At 55.3% G+C, this 16958-nt stretch overlaps 1 long non-coding RNA gene across 1 annotated transcript in view; it reads right to left on the reverse strand.

Moving 5' to 3' along the window:
- The window catches only part of LOC117196249 (uncharacterized), a 35795-nt gene extending 22772 nt beyond the window's left edge, over positions 1-13023 (reverse strand). The window contains exon 1 of the long non-coding RNA XR_004476324.2: positions 12886-13023. This is a non-coding gene — a long non-coding RNA (uncharacterized LOC117196249). The remainder of the gene's footprint in view (positions 1-12885) is intronic.
- Between the last annotated feature and the right edge of the window lie 3935 nt (positions 13024-16958).

The raw sequence follows: 16958 nt of genomic DNA on the forward strand, positions 1-16958 counted from the left end.
CAGGAGGGAGGGGAGTGGAGGGATGAGAGAAATAGGCGAGGGAGGTTAAGAGGCACAAACTTCCAGTTATCAAATAAATAAGTCCCAGGGATGAAATGTACAGTGTGGGGAATATAGCCGATGACATTGTTATAACTTTATGTGATGACAGACGGCAACTAGACTTTGTGGTGATCATTCTGAAATGTGTAAAAATATCAAATCACTATGTTATACACATAAAATAATATAATATTGTAAGTCAATTATACGTCAATAAAATAATGTTTAAGTGTTTACTGTTAGGGTTAACAATCAAAAATTTGGGAGACCAAACAATACCTCCAAGTAAGTCCCGGAGGGCAGTAAACTGGGGGCTTGGTCAGAGTCTCAGGGCACATCCTTGGCAAACCTCAAAGACGCATAGTTAACAAATAGGTGTGTTTCTAAAATAATCCCAACATCTGAACAATATTCAGCACAGACACCCACAGACGCACAAACAAGCAGACACCATGCCAGCTCTTGCCGGGAATGAAGGCAGGATTTCCACATCCGGAGGACAGAATATTCTAGGTGGAACCGCTCAAGGGAACAAAGACATGGGAGTGCCTGGGGACTCTACAGGCCTTGTTGCTGCCAGGACTTAACTCTGGTCCCAGGAAGCTCCCCTGGGCACCTGGGGGTGGGGGGATTATGTTTGTCTTAACACAGTCACTCCACCAGCGGAGCTCTGGCACCAGGGAGGAGGCAGCTCCAGCCAAGGGGCCAACTAGCAGTTCCAGAGCTAATTGCCCCGTGACTACATACGCTTCTGCTCAGACACCAGCAAAGCAGGCACGCTGGAAACTCAACAGCAACAAAAGATTTGCACAAACTTACCAAGAATTTTGCAATCGGAAAATCTAGGGGAATTTTTTAAAATTTCATCATAAAGTTTGTTTTGTTCCAAAAAACTTTTTGCATTTGAATTCCACGTGGGAGGGAGCCACACGGTCTTTTCAGCGTTAGGGCCCTAAATGTTTACAGCAGGGCCTGCCCACGACGAGACCCAGCCAGGAAACAGAGGGAGGCGAGAACCTTGCAGAGCCCGTGCTCACTTCTCCGCGGCGTCCAGCTCCAGCCTCTGCAGGACGCCTTGCTCCCAGACCCCGGAACAAATGTCCCTCCATCTCGTGGGCTGCGTGTGCTCGCCCCTCGCTGTCTTCCCCCCACCCCCAAGTCCCGTGACATCACAGGTGCGCGTCCACAGCCCTGACCTCGCCCCCAGGCACCCGGCTGTGTCTGTGGCCAGACCGTGCAGGTGAGGGCGGCAGGGTGGTTCCCACGCCTCTTGCTGCCCTCGCTTCCTCCGTTTGCCTCACCCCACCCCAGATTCCACCACTGTTCCAGTAGCTTTAACCTCAAAATGCACTGCACGCCCTCCTCTCCCTGCGCCCCTCGACCGGATCCCGAGCCACTGCAGGTCCGGCCTCTGTTCTCAGGGGAGCGAGCTCTTCAAACACCATCAGAGTAGGCTGTTCCTCCCCTCAGGGTCCCCCTGCAGCAGCCCGTCCCCCGCCCCGGGCTGTTACACAGCCTCCCTTCTCGCCCCCAGAAAGGCCGCTCACTCCCCCTCAGGACCTCTGCACTCGCTGCCCCTCTCGTGCAGATTTTAACCCGAGGGTCCTCTCCCCAGGGACACCCTGCTACGTGTTACCATGTCTGGCCAGCGCCCGCCCTGTCAGATTCCCTGTCTGTCCTGCTCACAGGTCTTACAGCGTGCAGGGGTTCCGCCTGTCGTCCATAAGTTCCGGGGAGCAGAGACTTGCCACCGCATTCCCAGCTTTATTCCAAGCGCCAAGACCAGTGTGTGGTTTATAGTAAATGATAAGTAAGTGGTGCTGAATTCACGAGAAGGACCGAGGAGGGGGCAGGGCAAGTGGCAGACTTGGGCCAATGACCCTAAGCACAGCCTGCGGATGTGCTTTACTCGGCCTCTAATTGTTTCCTTTAAAACATGTTTCTGTTTAAAATCAGGAGATTCTGAGGCAAAACCCAGACTTCCAGATGCTCCTGGCAGCCCTGCCCTGTGCGTGGGCACCCTGGGCTTTCGAGCCCCTCCTGTCCTCCCCACGTCCCTCCTGCCCGAGACGTGGGCCTGGCTGACGTGCACAGGGCGCAGTCAGCGGCTCCTTCCCTTCCTTTAAGGGCGAAGCCTCATCAGGGAAGGGCATCCGGGCTGCCAGGGCTGCGGGCAGGGGGCGACCCCAGGGCCACGGCAGGTCCGCGCGAAACTCCTCCTCAGCCAGGACCCCAGGCAGGGGTCAGGGGGCCCCCCAGCTCCTCCCGCAGGACTCGGGGCTCAGCCAGGAAAAGCCAGACTCCCCTGCAGCCCCAAGAAGCGGGCCGGGGTCCCCAGACCCCGGAGTCACAAGCCGGGCCTCCCCTCGGGGTCACTGGTGAGCTTTCAAACATCACTGATGTCAAAACAGAACAAGCAGCAGCGGTGCCAGGGCCTCCGGTGAGGGCAGATCAGGTCACGGTTCCTGGCTGTCGGGGTTTGCGAGACTCCCGGTGATTATGACTCACGCCCAGGGCTGAAAATCTGGGCTGCGATGTCAGGCCAGGTGCGTGAGAAGAACCCCCAGGCAGAGCGCGAGGAGAGGCTGGCGGGGACGGGCAGAGCCGGAGCGCGCAAAGGTGAGAGCGAGCAGCAGCGCCAGCTCAGGGAGGGCAGGCGGCCCCTCAGCCCCATTGGAGGCCCCCCACCCCCAGTGCCCCCAAACCTCAGTCTCAGGAGGGAAGACGCGGGCCAGGGGCCACCCGCCCCGATGCCCCCCCCAGCCCGGCCTCTGCCATCAGCCACCTTTAATTATGAAACACGGCGGGCGAGGTGGGCTCAGCCCAAGGACCCCCAGAGGTCCCGGGGACTCCAGCGCCAGGCTCTGGTCACCCCCAGAGGGCCCCTGGGGCACGTGTCCCATGGGAGAGACACTCCTCTTCTGTCTCACAGCTGTCGGGGTCCCGAGTGGCCTCGGAAGGTCACTGCCAGCCGGAGTTTACAGGACATGCTGCCCCGGTCCCCTCCCCCACCCCACTGGGTGTCTCCATCTCTCTCCATCTCTCTGTCTCCCCCTTTCCCCTCCCACTCTCTCTCCAATTCAGGGCGTCTCTCCCATTTTGAATCACATGTGGGAGCCTGGCCTGGACACAGGGAGACTTGCTGAGCTGTCCCTGGGTGAGCAGCCTTCTTCTCCTTGAATTCAGTCCAGATCAAGAAAAACAAACTCTCCTCGCTGGAAACACAGGGGAGGGTCTTGCTTCTTGGGGAGCAAGAGTTTTCGGGGTTACACGCTGGCCCTCTGCCCAAACCGACCTCACTGTGCTGACTTCTAATCGAAGAAGCATCCTTGCCTGTTACAGCTTGTAGTAAAGGCGCCCCTGATAACAGAACTCTGGCCCAGCCGGCCGGGCACCTACACCCACACCTTGAGAGAAGCACGGCCCCTGCATGGGCAGCTGCAAGTCCAAGGCTCTTCCCCCAGCTTGGAGCTGAAAACATCGGGGTCTTCTTTCCATCTGCAGGATGGAACCAGGGAAATTTCTTTGTCATCACGGCAGATACATAAGACCAAGCGTCCTCCGGTGTTGGAGTCCCGACAGGCTCCCTGCTGTCGTGGACGGCCCAGCACGTCAGTGCCTTGTCCCGATGGGTGCGAATTGCTCCTGCCACGGCCTGGTGTGGGTGAGGCAAGGGCTGTGCCCCATGAGGTTGTCCGGGGGCCCTGCACACCCCTGGCGGCGGAGGCGAGCACGCTGGCGGTGGTGTCGTCCTCGCCCGCGTCCCCAGGACCCACTCGGCAACGCGGAAGTCCAGCAGTGGGCCAAGAGGAAAACCAAATGGGGTTCAGCCAACATGGCACGTGGTCTTCGCCCTCAGTGTAGGAGGGGGCGGTGGATGGAGAGTGTGTCGTCCCTGCTCCGGGCTCACTTGGCCTCTTTCTGACGTGGCCATCGTCCTACCACCGGGACCACAGCCACCAGCTCCTGGTGGGCTGGTGGGGGGCACGTTCCCTGCGGAGACACAAAGTGGAGATGGGAGTCTGCCCCCAAAGGGAGACCATTCGGGCGAGTTCTGGGAGCGCACGGCTGGCACGGATCCGCGGGGCGGCGGGACCCGCCTGAGCGCCTCGGGCTCCAGCACGCATGCGCCTGGCTGACGGCTCAAAGCCAGGGAGCCGCTCGCAGAGCTCAGCCAGGAGCCAGGAACGCGGGGCGGCTGAGCATCGACCTCACAGGATAAATGTTCTCAAGTTAAATGGCAACGAGACAGAAAGAGCGACACGATCCTGACCCTGGTGGCTGGCTCCTCGCCCTTTTCTCCCGTATTAATTGTGACCATTAACGAGCAATAAAAAGCTCCAAGTAAACACGGTTTCAGAATTTAATGGATAATTTAAGATTTAAACCTTCACTGCTGTCATTTAGGCCACATTTAGACAAAAATAAAGGCTTATCTCAGAAGATGGAAATCTCTTAAAGAACGTGCACTCACGCGGTTCGACGCAGATGACACACAGATGACGTCTCAGGCGCGGGGGCCTGGCAGGAGGGGGGGGGCGTGGTGGCCGCGGAGCACGCGCGGCATGAAGGGGACTGACGGGCGAGGAGAGCCCCTCCCTGGGTGAGGAGCCGCAGGTCCACGGTATAATGGGCACATCACAGCAAAGATCGTGGACGAAAGGCAGGACACCCCGTGTCCCTCCTCAGCAGCGGGTCCGCTGCCCCATCAAAGGTGATGACAGCCTATCTGTTCCTTGAAATTTCTGACCTGAAGACCCATAACCTCCTTAATAGATATAAATCCCATGTCATTAACGTGCTCGACGGGGACCCGAACACCCCAAAACACGATGAGCAGCTCTGAATCCCCCCAATAACCAGCGCACAGAGGCGACCTGCTCTGTTCCCCACAGCAGGTGGGGGGGAGGAGGCTCTCGGGGCATCAGGGCCCCCAAACCATCTGAGGACAGTGGGAGAAGATGCAGAAGTAGGAGCAGAAGGTGAAGAGAAGCGTCAACTTTTGCTGAACAAACCTGACCTCATTTTCTTCTGCTCTTGGCAAAATAACAATGACGATAAATTGTTTAATTCCAAAAAAAAAAGAGTCAGATTCCTTAGGTGTCTGCACAGAGCTGTGGTTGGTACAAAACGTAGGTTGATGGCTCCTGAGACAAGCTCGGAATCTAAGAAATTAGTAGAGTTTCTTAGAAAATAAGTTTTCAATTTAGTGATAATCAGTAGATTCAAGGGAAAATAAGTTCTCATAATTTCATCCTAACAGCCATTATTTGGTGATTTGTAAGATACCTCTCTTTCAAAAAGATTAAAACATTTTGAGCCTATGTACGTTGTTTTCACAATACAGAAACCAGGAGGGGCACCTTTATCCTCTTTCTGATAAACATGAACCGTGGCAACCCTGGCTCAAAACCTACACTCCCACGAGAACTTAATACAGAAATCCCAGTAAAGACGGCCTTGGCATTTCCAGAATAACAGGGTAGCCTGATCCTGGCTGTGTGTTTGACCTGCCTACGGGAGCAGAAATATGGCCTGGGAGGTGCCCGACATCATCTAAAATTGGTGCAGATTCAAGGAGAACCTAGACCTTTAACCTAACAATCTCCGTGTCAGCTGACCCAAGTACACGATGTACGATTTTAATCTATGGCGAGGCCGGCCATAAAGTTAGTTAATAAATGTTCAGTGGAAAAGCCATCCGTGACGACGGTGTCTCCAATCTCCCACTTAAGCCTTCCACCTGGCATCTGTCCCCGGACTCTCGGACCTTCTGGAGTCGATAGGATCTTCCTGTGTGACCTTGCCACTGAAGGTAAAGCACATCCCATGTGACTTGTGTTCTGTATAAAGGGCCTTGTGAACGTCTGCAACACCAGTTTACAGCCTCCGTAGCAGGTGCAAAAGCCGCTGGGCTCTGAGTGACCAAGCGTGCTGGCAATCGCACCCCCAGACCCGGCTGGCATCCCTGACAGCCGGCGCTTTGATGAACTCCTAAGGGCTCTGTTAGGTCTGAGTGATAGGTGGTGCTGCATGACTCAGAGTCCCCTAAGGAGGAGCCCCAGTATTCACATCCCTCCCCTGAGAGAAAGGCTGAAAAGTCCACATGTGCCCCTCGTGCGGAGTAACTGGATCGAGGCCCCGCGCCCACCCCACGCCCTCCAGCCACAGGGACACGCCCTCGTCCGCCAGCCCCTCCAAACCTCCCCACGCTCCTGGCAGGCCTGGAGCTGCCTCGGTGCCTGTGAGGACGTGAGGCCCCTGACGGTAATTTCAAGACCCAAACCCCAAATGGAACCCACAGTGGAAAGCACAACTCCGTGGTCAAGTTGGGGACGACGTGATAAAAGCCGAGGGGCAGGGTCCCCACCGTCTCCTGCTCTGCTCTGCGACTCGGGCCCGATTAGCAAAGGCTCATCGTGGGGACAAGCCGTCTGCGAAATAAGATCAACCGAGAGATGAAAAAATCAGACCCACCCCCATCGTTTTCAGGAGTGACTGTGAGCCTCACCATCCCGCGTTGCCTGGCAACGTTCGCCTCCAGGCCGCCAGGGGCTGTGAGCGAGGCCCGAGCTCCCAGACACGGCCGAGCACCCGCTTCCCGGAGAGGCGAGGCGGCGCTTGTGAAGACAGGAACCGGGGTCGGCAGAGGCCGCGGCCTGGGCACGGTACCAGCCAGGCTGTGCCAGCAGAGCGTGGGCCAGCCGCTCCCGCCAGGCCGGCTCCGAGCAGGAAGGCCCCGCGGCCCGTGCTGGGGGTGCTGCGAGTGTCCCACGAGGGTGCCCCAGGGCAGAACTGCTGCAGGAGGGGCGGCGGCCTCGCCGCGCACCCGCTGTGGCTCTGGGCCTCCGGCTCGCTCTTGGCCCCAGATCCCCACATGCACAGAATCCTCCCGAAGTCCCCAGAACGCGCTGAGCGCCAGCCTTTCCCACCTCCGACGCCCTCTCCTCAGCTGCAGGTTCAGAGCATCCCCTGGGGGCAGCCGTCCGGCATCCGCGACAGAGAACGGCGTTTCCGAGGGTCACCGGGGGCCACCTCCACCGGCCACCACCCCACACGCGGTCACAAATAAAATTCAGAAAAATTTCTCAAAGCTCATTTTTTGTGAAGGCGCTTCCCAAATCCGTGAGTGAAAAATAGAGCAGCGCTCCTAGAACTGCTGAATTTCTACTTAAAACGTCGGTTTCACAAGCTGTCAGACGTCACTGGACCGATGGAACTACATATTCGGTCAGAACGTCCTGCGCCCTGTGTAGAAAATGGGAAATAAGAGACGAATCAGCCGTGAGACGCCGAGTCCGAGGCACAGCCCAGGCGTCAGGAGCAGCGAAGAGCAGCAGAAGGCCTCCCGCACGGCAGCAGGGGAGGCGCGGCCTCACGCGAGAAAAGACGCGCGGTGCCCGGGGGACCACCGCAAACACCGCGCACGTCGCAAAATCCAAAATAGCGATGTTTCTCCTCAACTGCCTGACACCCCGCTAAGTGTTACTCCTCCTACGTCTTCTCAGCTTCCTGTCTTTGCCTCTTCACGTGAGAGCAATTTTCACATATTTTCCATAAAGAGAAGAGATAATTCAGCCTTTCCTTTCAAATGTTGTATACTGAGTTGTTTTTGTTATGAACGGCTCAGAACAGTGTTGCAGCTTCATATCTTGTCACTGGTCTAAACTCTTAGAGGAGCACCTAGTCCTGGAAGGCCTTGCGGCCCGGGCAGCAGCGCAGAGCAGCTGGATCCCCTGACGCCTGCAGCCTGGCCGCCCCCAGAGGGGTGGAGGAGGGGCGGTGCAGGAACGTGGGCCACCTGGCAGCCGCTGGGCCAGCAGACTTAGGGGCCGAGGAGCAGGCAGAAGGGCCTGGGAAGGTGGGTGCAGGAGCGCTTATGGAGGGAAGTCAGGAGAAGCCACTTGTCTACACGGCACTCAGAGGCCCTGGTGGGGCTAGGGGCTGGGATTCAGCAGAGGAGTCTGGACAGAGGATGGCCCCCAGGGACACTGGTGGGAAGGAGGCCGTGTGCGGGAGGAGGGAGGGAGGGGAGAGCCAGGAGGAGGGGTGACGGGCAGCGTCTACTGGGGGAGGGAAGGAGGGCGACAGGAAGGACAGGCAGGGCCCCGCCTCACCCCGCAGGCTCTCTGCAGAGACAACTCAGTGACCCGAGTGCCCTTGCAGGGAAAGGCCAGCGGGCACCCACAGCCCCCCGCCAATCCCGGCCCCCCATGCAGGCTCTCCGCTGGCTGCGGGGAACACTCACAGGGCCTCACCCCTGCTTGCCGGGGGCCCCGCTTTGCAGAGGGGGTTTGGGGCCCGCGTGCCACGTGGAGGTGGAAGCCCGTCACGGCAGGGCTGCGGCTACACCACGTGCAGCCAGAAGAGAGGCAATTTCGGTCTGATGAGGTTACTCTCCGGGGGACTCTGAACGCAGGCGGGGGCGGGGGCGGGGGGTCTCTGCCAGTCCCTGAGCATGAGCTCCACCCGTTTCCCGACAGGGACCCCGGAGCAGGGTGCTCCCAACCCCTCGGAGCCAAGAGCTCACTTATTAGGCTCTTGACAAACCCCACTGTCCCACTGAGTCAGCTGGCAAAGCCCCGTGAGCCGCCCCCTAGCTGGTAAAGGGTCGTGTCCAGAGGCTCAAAGCCGGCCTCACCCCCAGGGCCGCGTGCCAGGGACAGCCCCAGACAATGCCACCAGCCCCTCCGTCCCCAGACCCTAACTACAGGCTCTGCTGTAAGATTAAGACACTAATCCACGTTCATCTCCGGTCCTTTGAGGCCATTTTTAAAGGTAATTCGGGGCCAGGGGAACTGAGACACAAAACCTTGGGCAGGAGTGACCTCTGACCCCCTCTGGAGGCGCACACTGAGGCGTCAACAGGTGAAGCGTTTCTATCCCATCCTGACAATGCTGATTGATAACATGGAGCTAATCTCCCGCCTTTGTTCCCAGGGGGCAAAGGTTTGCGCTGGGCCTTTGAATCCGGGCCTTTCAACTCTGCAGTGAGTAAATCATAGCAGGACCTGAGGCCCCAGGATTAATTCCCTGCAGGAAATGCTGTCCCGGCCCCTAACAGCCACGGCCTCCCCTTGGCTGCACACGCCTCTCCCACACCTTGGAAACAGGGAAACCCTGCGTCTCGTGGCCGCTGTACCGCGAAGGGGGGATCAGGACGAGAGTTTAACGCTCTGTGGGGTTCCGCAGCTCATCTGAACAGAGCCAGGAAACCAGAGCGCACGGCGTGGCAGACAGGGCTCAGACTCCAGCCTGGGTGCCCAGCTGGCGGGTGCCCGGCCTGCCTGGAGGACGGACCGGCTCCAGACACAAAACCGGCCACAGCTGAAATGCACTCTCCCTAGAGCCGCGCCCCTCCCTCCCCACACGTGCCCCTGGACCCAGCACGTCATGCATCTTCTGTCCAGGGGTGGCCTCCTGATCTGCTCCAGGCCGGCTGCCCTAGGAGAGCCCCCGCGCTACAGACCAGCACCATCAACAGAGATGCTATGAGAGCCACGCCGAAACATAACAAGGAACAGAGAGACCAGTCTCCACAGTATATTTCATTAAACCAATGTGTTCAAAAAGACACATGCACCCCAATGTTCACAGCAGGCCTGTTCACAATAGCCAAGACACGGGAGCACCGTAAGTGTCCATCCATGGATGAATGGATAGAGAGGATGTGATGTACACATCATGGAATATTATATTATGTATATATACAGAAATGTTATTCAGTCGGTAAAAAAAGCTTGCCATTTGTGGCGACAAGGATGGACCTGGAGGGCATTATTCTAAGTGAAATAAAGTCAGACAGAGAGACACGGTATGATCTCACTTGTATGTGGAATCTGAGGGACAAACCACCAAACAAGAAGTCCAAGTCCGTGGGTGTAAAGAGCAGATTGGTTGTCACCAGAGGGGAAGGGGGTTGGGGGAGGGATGACTTGGGTGAAGGGGCCCCACCGTCTGGTGATGGACGGTGACCAGACTTGGGGGGGCTCACCCTGCAGTATACACAGATGTCGTAGTACAATGCTGTACTTGAAACTTATATTTTAAAAAATCAATAACTAACTTCACGTTTAAATGTAGGTGGTTAAAAATGCTAAAATCCTTTTCCTGTTTGGAGGGGTAGAAATACTGAACAATTTTGGGTCTGTTAAAAATAAAAATACAGTAAGATATATGTATTAAAATCTTAGGGTAATTTTAAAAAGAGAAATTGAAAATAAAAAAGAGGTAAAGAGGAGGAAGTTATTTAGATCTATTTACCAAAACCAGTAGCACTCCTATACCCAATAATTATCAATTAGAAAATATAATAGGAAAGAAGACATCGTAAACAACAGCGTGAAAGCTATTTTTAAAACATTGCTACAGAAATATGTCTAAAAAGGACATCCACAGTCTTTGGTGGGGAAATGTTAAAATATTGAGGAACATAAAAGGATTTGAACACATGGAAAATATACTGTGTTGCGGGATGTTAAGACTAATATTGTGAATATGGCAACCCTCCCCCTTAAAAGCTGTGAGTTAGATGCCATTTCAATCAGAATTCCTGCTATATTTATCATGGAACTTAGTAAGGTGATGGTAAAGTTTATTAAAACAAAAAGCTAAGAATAGCAAAGAACATTTCAAAGGAGGAGGAGACGGTGGTACCTGCCCTGCTGGGTGTCAAGACTGACTCTAAGGCTGTAATAAGGCAGTGGTGTCAGGAGAAGCAGAGGCCACAGAACAGGACAGAGAACCCAGAAACAGATACACTTGTTTCGAGAATTTTGACATATGACAGAGGTAGCAGTAAGAATGAGTAAGGAAAGAATGCACTATTAAAATGTAATAATATGACACCAAAAGCACGGCAACAAAAGGAAAAATAGATGAATCCGACCACATCAAAATTAATAATTCTGTGCATAAGGAACAGTATCAAGAAAGCAAAAAGACAACCTACAGAATGGGAGGAAATATTTGCAAATCCTCTATCTGATAAGGGATTAGTATCCAGAAAATATAAAGAACTCCTACAGCTAAACAAAAAAAAAATTAAAAATGGGCAAATGACTTGAACTGTCATTTCTCCAAAGATGATATGCAAATGGCCAACAAGCAGATGAAGAGCTGCTCCACATCCTGAGTCACTGGGTGAGACAAGCCAAAACCACAGCTGAGATGTCACCTCACACCGAATCGGATGGCCGCAATCATTGTTGAAAAATGCAAACCAATGTATGTTGGTGAAGATGTGGAAAGCCTGGAGCCCCATGCACGTGTGGTGGGTGAGAACGTCCAGTGGAGAACAGCTCAGTGCTATGTGGCCCAGCAATCCACTCCTGGGTACATACGCGAAAGAACTGAAAGCAAGAACTCGAACAAGTGTTTGCACAGTCATCTTCACAGCAGCCAAACGGTGGAAACAACACCAGTGTCCACCAGCATATGAAGGATAAAGATGATGTCACACACACACACACGCATGCACACACGCACACACACACAGAATATTATTCAGCGGTTAAGAAGGAAGGAAAAGTTGATACATGCTACATCATAGACAGACCTTGAAAACATTATGCTCAGTAAAATAAACCAGACACAGAAGGGCAACCATTGTATGATACCAGTTATAGGAGGTACCAGAATTAGCAAATTCAGAGACAGAAAGTCAAAGCGAGTTGCCAGGGTGGGGTGGGGTGAGGAGCTGTTGATGCCTGGATACAGAGCTGATGTCGGAGATGAGGAACATCTTTAGGTAAAGAGAGTGGTGATGGTTACACAATACTGGGAATGTATTGAATGCCTCTGCATGGTACATTTATACAAATGGTTAAATGATCAATATTATAGTATGTATATTTTACCGCAAACATCCTCAGAAGTGAGCCAGAGAATTGTGAGTGACTCCAAGTCTGTACTGCAGTCAGGCATCCCCTGATTTTTCAGCATTAAAAGAAAGGTTAGGCAGAATCCATGTTGCTAGACATGAGAATCTGCCCACAGAGAAGATGTGACTCGCCCAGGGTCCTGCAGCTTTAAGCAGCCTTGAACTCAGACTCGGTGGAAAAAGCATAGACCTGAGGCCAGACAGGCTGGGTTCCAGATGACCTCCCCTGGCTGCAGGATCCGAGAGCCCGCACAACCTCACCTGTAAACTAAGGACAGAATCTGGGGGCAGCGTCAGCGGGCCGTCAGCCCAGCCTCACACGCCCCCTCCATGGGCAGCATCGCCCTGGGGCCGGGCTCCCCAGAGCCTCCGTCCCCTGCCACTGGCACCTGGGTCGGCGGGGAGAGGACCTGCCACCTCCGGGCAGGGAGAGCAAGCCTGCCGTCCCCACCCTCCCGTCCCCACCCCGTGCTGGCCGAGCAGGGTCAGCAGCCGGCAGCCCGGACATCCACTTCTCCGCTGCAGGCAGACGGGGAGCTGGGCCGAGACTGCCCCGCCTCGCTGACCTGGCCCCTGCCCCAGAGGATGGTGGAGCCGTGAGACGGAAGAAGCCTGGGTCCCTGGACATCCGCGGGCATGGGAGCCACAGCGCCCATGGTGGGAGGGGGATGAGCCACTGGGAGTGGCCACCCTACCCTGCGGGCACACCTACTCTGGGCAACATGGACGCCACCGTGAGCGTGCACCCCTCGAGGGGTCCGCCCGGGACCACCAGGGCTGGCGTGGGCTCAGCTCCTCCCCTGAGCTGCACGCTTCACTCCCCTGATGGTCACCTCCCGGGGCTGCCACGTCGTGTCTGGCTGATGGTGGACAAAGAGCTGCAGGGCCAGAATGGGAATGTCACACACGCCAACGGCGGGGCGGCCAGCGGACGGAGGGCGGCTGTGGCAGGCAATGCTCACCTGAGAAGCACAACGGCGGGAGCGGGGCCAGGCAGCTCCAGCTCCAGGTGATGCCGGGTCAACGTTCCCTCTTGGCCACGCCGCTGACGACAGCAAACCAGCCCGGGCGTGACCCAGGGGACGGGTCTGCTGGGTTCCTTGGGAGAGCGGACGGAGCATAACTGAAGGTCGTGGCCTTAAGGTGACCACGGATCACGCAGAATTTAGAATTTTGCTGACAGAAATGTCAGCCTCAAAGCACATCTTGAAGCTCCTGCAGCCCAGCCCGTGTTTCTGGGGCTGCCGTTCCAGTCCAGGGTCCCCGGGCGGTGGGCTCCACTCGGGCCGTTGGTTAGAGGCCAGTGTGCCTCCTTCCACGCAGCTGACCAGGAAGCCAGTGTCCCAAGTGGGACAGCGGGTTGTCGCTGGGAAGCTACTCGGGAAGCACAACGGGTTTACAGCCGAGGCCTTGCGGGAGCCCCTTCCCAGCCTTTGAGAGAAAGTAGACAAATAGTCCGTTTTGAGTGGCTCCGGCCAACGGCTTGACGTCATTTGTAGGAAACGGTGAAATCAACCCAGAGTCTCCCCGAACCAGTATGATGACCCCGACTCGGGCCGCGACAACGGCTTTTCCGTCTGAGGACTTAAAGCCACGGTCAGCGGGTCAGGGCCAGTCTGCTCGGCCCACGGACGCCGGCCTGTGTGCAGACGGACGTGCAGACAACCTGCGCCCCGGGAACCCGGGCCCGTGGTGCTTCGTGGAAAGACTCTCCCGGGAGCGCACCACCCGGCCCCATCCCAGGACCCGGGGCCCAGCCCCTCCCTCCGTTGTCCCGGCCACTGGGCTGCTCCTAGCGGAGGGGCCCAGCGTGGCCTCCTGTTCACACCGTTTGCTGCCTCCCGAGCCCCGCGGGCCTTGCTTTTGTTTCTCTGTTGGTCTCACCAGGACTGAGACAAAGAGATGCTGCCGGGTAACCAGAGGTATGGCCCCAAATGCGGAGCGGGGGCCACAGGAAGAGCCCCCTGTCCAGTCGGGATGCACGGGAACCACTCTCCTGGCACCGGGGCTGCTGTGAACATGAACACGGAAGTTCCGGGCACCAGCTGGGCTTACGTCCCGCTGTCGGAGCCGCTGCCAGCCCGGCCTGGCAGGAGCCACTGTTGCCATGAGCTGGAGGGAAAAATGGATTAAGTGCCGCCGAGCACACCAACCCCGAGTCAGATCGAGACTCAGGCATCAGCAGAGGAGCGGGGGGCGGGGCCCGGTTTCAGGGCCGTCAGGACAGATTGTGTTTTGGCAGCTGAGGTAACGCCTGGCGGGAAGGTGGGAGACCCTCTGCGCAGCACAGCCTGATGAGGTGTGTGATTAGAAGCTGCCTGGCTGCGGCTCCAGGTGAAAGAAGGGACCCCCGGGCAGCGGGGAGGCTGTCCACACGGCACACGCCCTGGGCCCCGCCAGCGGGAGCCGTGTGCACAGCAGGCGAGAGGCAGAAACATTAACCAGATCGACAGTCAGATCGTTTGCCTGATTGCTGCTTCGGGAACAGTTTACCTTTCACACAGGCCCACCTGTGCTCCTCCTAACACTTTATTTGGGCTTTTGGGGGCGTGTTATCTTGTTCAAACATTCCTTTGCCGAGCTGGGCAGTGGGGCAGGGGGAGGGGCTGTCAGAGGAGGGAGAGCTGCCCCTACCGTCTGGCAACCTCGTGGGGCCCGGCTGACTCGGGACAGCAGGAACCCCTGGGCGGGCATCTCTGTCGGGAGCTTGGTTTCAATTCGCCACTAATGTTTTCAAACTGCTTCCTGATACATGAACGTGTCACCACCTCGTCTCAGCCTCTGCCAAACTGAATGGCAAGTGTGTGTACAGTGTGTTTTCTGTTTTCCGGGAAAGATAAATAAATAACACTCGCTTTGCATAATGGCTTGGCCCTCACCAGGGAGCTTGCTAGGAGGTACTTCTGACAAACACGGGTCTTCTCTCGGTGTAAATGCTCTAGTCGGGATTATCCCTAAAGAAATCCAGGCCAAGGAAGGATTTAACTTTTTGACTGAAATATTATATTGTGCTCCCGGAAGCTGAGTCCGCAGGATGGACTTGGATGATGGAATAAGCCTTCCTGCTTATCTGATGCCTGGCCACATACGTAAAATGTCACATCACGCCAGCCGCTCCGTCCAGGGTGCGCCGTCCACCAGCACTGCCTGGGGGCACGTGAACCTCGGCTATTTTGTCCTGTGCGTGGACGGCAGGTCCTCCTGACGGAACAGGAGGTTTTCCAGGCACAGGAGCCCTGGGGCAGAGCTGAGCACACAGACGGCCGTGTAACGCCAGTTAGTCAGCAGATACGCATGGGCCGTAGGCCCCCTTACAGTGGCTTCTTCGTTAAGCAATCTTTGAAACATTGAAGAAGCCGTTCTGCTCCTCTGCTCGGCCGCCCACCCCCGGATCACCCCTCCCGCAGTTTACCCACCGCCCAGGGCCCCACTGCAAACGTGACCTCGGTGGGCCGAGATCCAGCTGGTTGGTGGGGCCTTTTGAGCGGGAGCCTGCCCGGTGCCTTCTCATTCGTTTCCAGTCTTTCGCTTCTGGTCAGTCTCTTGTGAGGCTTTTACCCCACGTGCAGGTGAGAGGCGGCGGCACGGACAGCACGCGGGGAAACCCTTGGTTCATCTCCCAGGCTGCTGCTGTGGGGATGAGTTCTGTTATCGTCAGCCATGCTTTGCCCCTTTTGAAAAATGGCAGCGTCAAGGCTTTGAGTCTCGTGCCATCATCAGAAAGCGTTGATTGGTTTAAACAAACATGTTCCAGGAGCCTTGGATCAGACAGCACGCAGGTGCCGGGCTCCACCCGCACTGGCAGCCGCGTGAGATCCGTCACCCAGCGTTACAGCCGTCGGAGAGGATGCGGTCCCTGCCCAGCTGTCTAAGGAGGAGGTTCAGGAGGAAATGCCAGCAGGTGAACAGCTCTCGGCGTGATGAGGCTTTCCCAGCGCCCCTACCTCAAGGTGGTGTGTTTACTGCCAACTGCACTGCAGAGGCGACAAATAAATAAGCCATAAGTCAGTGTCTGTAGCCCATTTACAGGCACCTCCACGACACACATAATATCAGAAACTGGGTCCTGCGTGTCATCCAGACCCAAGGCTTGGGCTCCTTGCACCTGACCAAAGTCCCGGGGGCTAAATATTTTGTAAAAAGCCTCAAGATCGCTCCCCTTTAGTGGTGAGTGCCTGCTCCATCTTGGAGGTAGAAATCTTTTCTCCTCTTGGTTTCCAATCACCACAAAATTGTAATGTGATTCTGTAAAATTGAAAGGCAACAAGCAAGCTTCGGAAATGAAGGTGTTCAGGGGATCCATAGGCTTACTGTGGCGGCTCCTCCGTCTCCCGTCCCTCACTCTGCTGTTGCCATGGAGACTGGCGTGCTGGCAGGTCCGTCTGATAGCAGGCATCTGTGAACTTCGATTTCCTATGTATTTGCTTTCTAACTTATTTCTTATGTTATTTTTAAAAGGCATTTTAAAAGTGTGTATCCCGTCAATTTAAATTTATTGACAATGTTTATCTAATCCTTTTAGCTTCCTACATACCTACTTCTGTGCACTCTTGCTTTAAGACGCTTGCTTTGTTTAAGACGAGCATACTGTCTGTCACTTTCTTCATTAAAATATATATATCTATTATTTTTCAAACTCAGAGAACGAATGTCAGCTTTTAAATAATGGCATGACTGCACAGCTCTGGTTTTTTTTTTGCCATAAGGCTTTGTTAAATGAATTCAAGATGCTGCTGAACTCCAGATGCTTGAGAAAATAGTACGTCCTCATGGAAAACTGGGTTTTCAATAGTACATGCTATAGAGCTCAGCTAAACATAATTACATGTCAAAATAAAATTCAAAACTTTTAAAAAGCTGGTTTCAAAAGTGGTTATAGGTAATTTGTTTTATCTCTTAATAGATCTAAAGATTTAAAAACTAATGGGATCATCTTCAGAGAAGCTGAAAAAGTATTTCATAAAATTCAGCATTAAAAACTTCAATAAAGGGCTTCCCTGGTGGCGCAGTGGTTGAGAGTCCACCTGCCGATGCA

The sequence above is a fragment of the Orcinus orca genome, chromosome 12 (assembly GCF_937001465.1).
Source record: "Orcinus orca chromosome 12, mOrcOrc1.1, whole genome shotgun sequence".
Classification (NCBI taxonomy): domain Eukaryota; kingdom Metazoa; phylum Chordata; class Mammalia; order Artiodactyla; family Delphinidae; genus Orcinus; species Orcinus orca.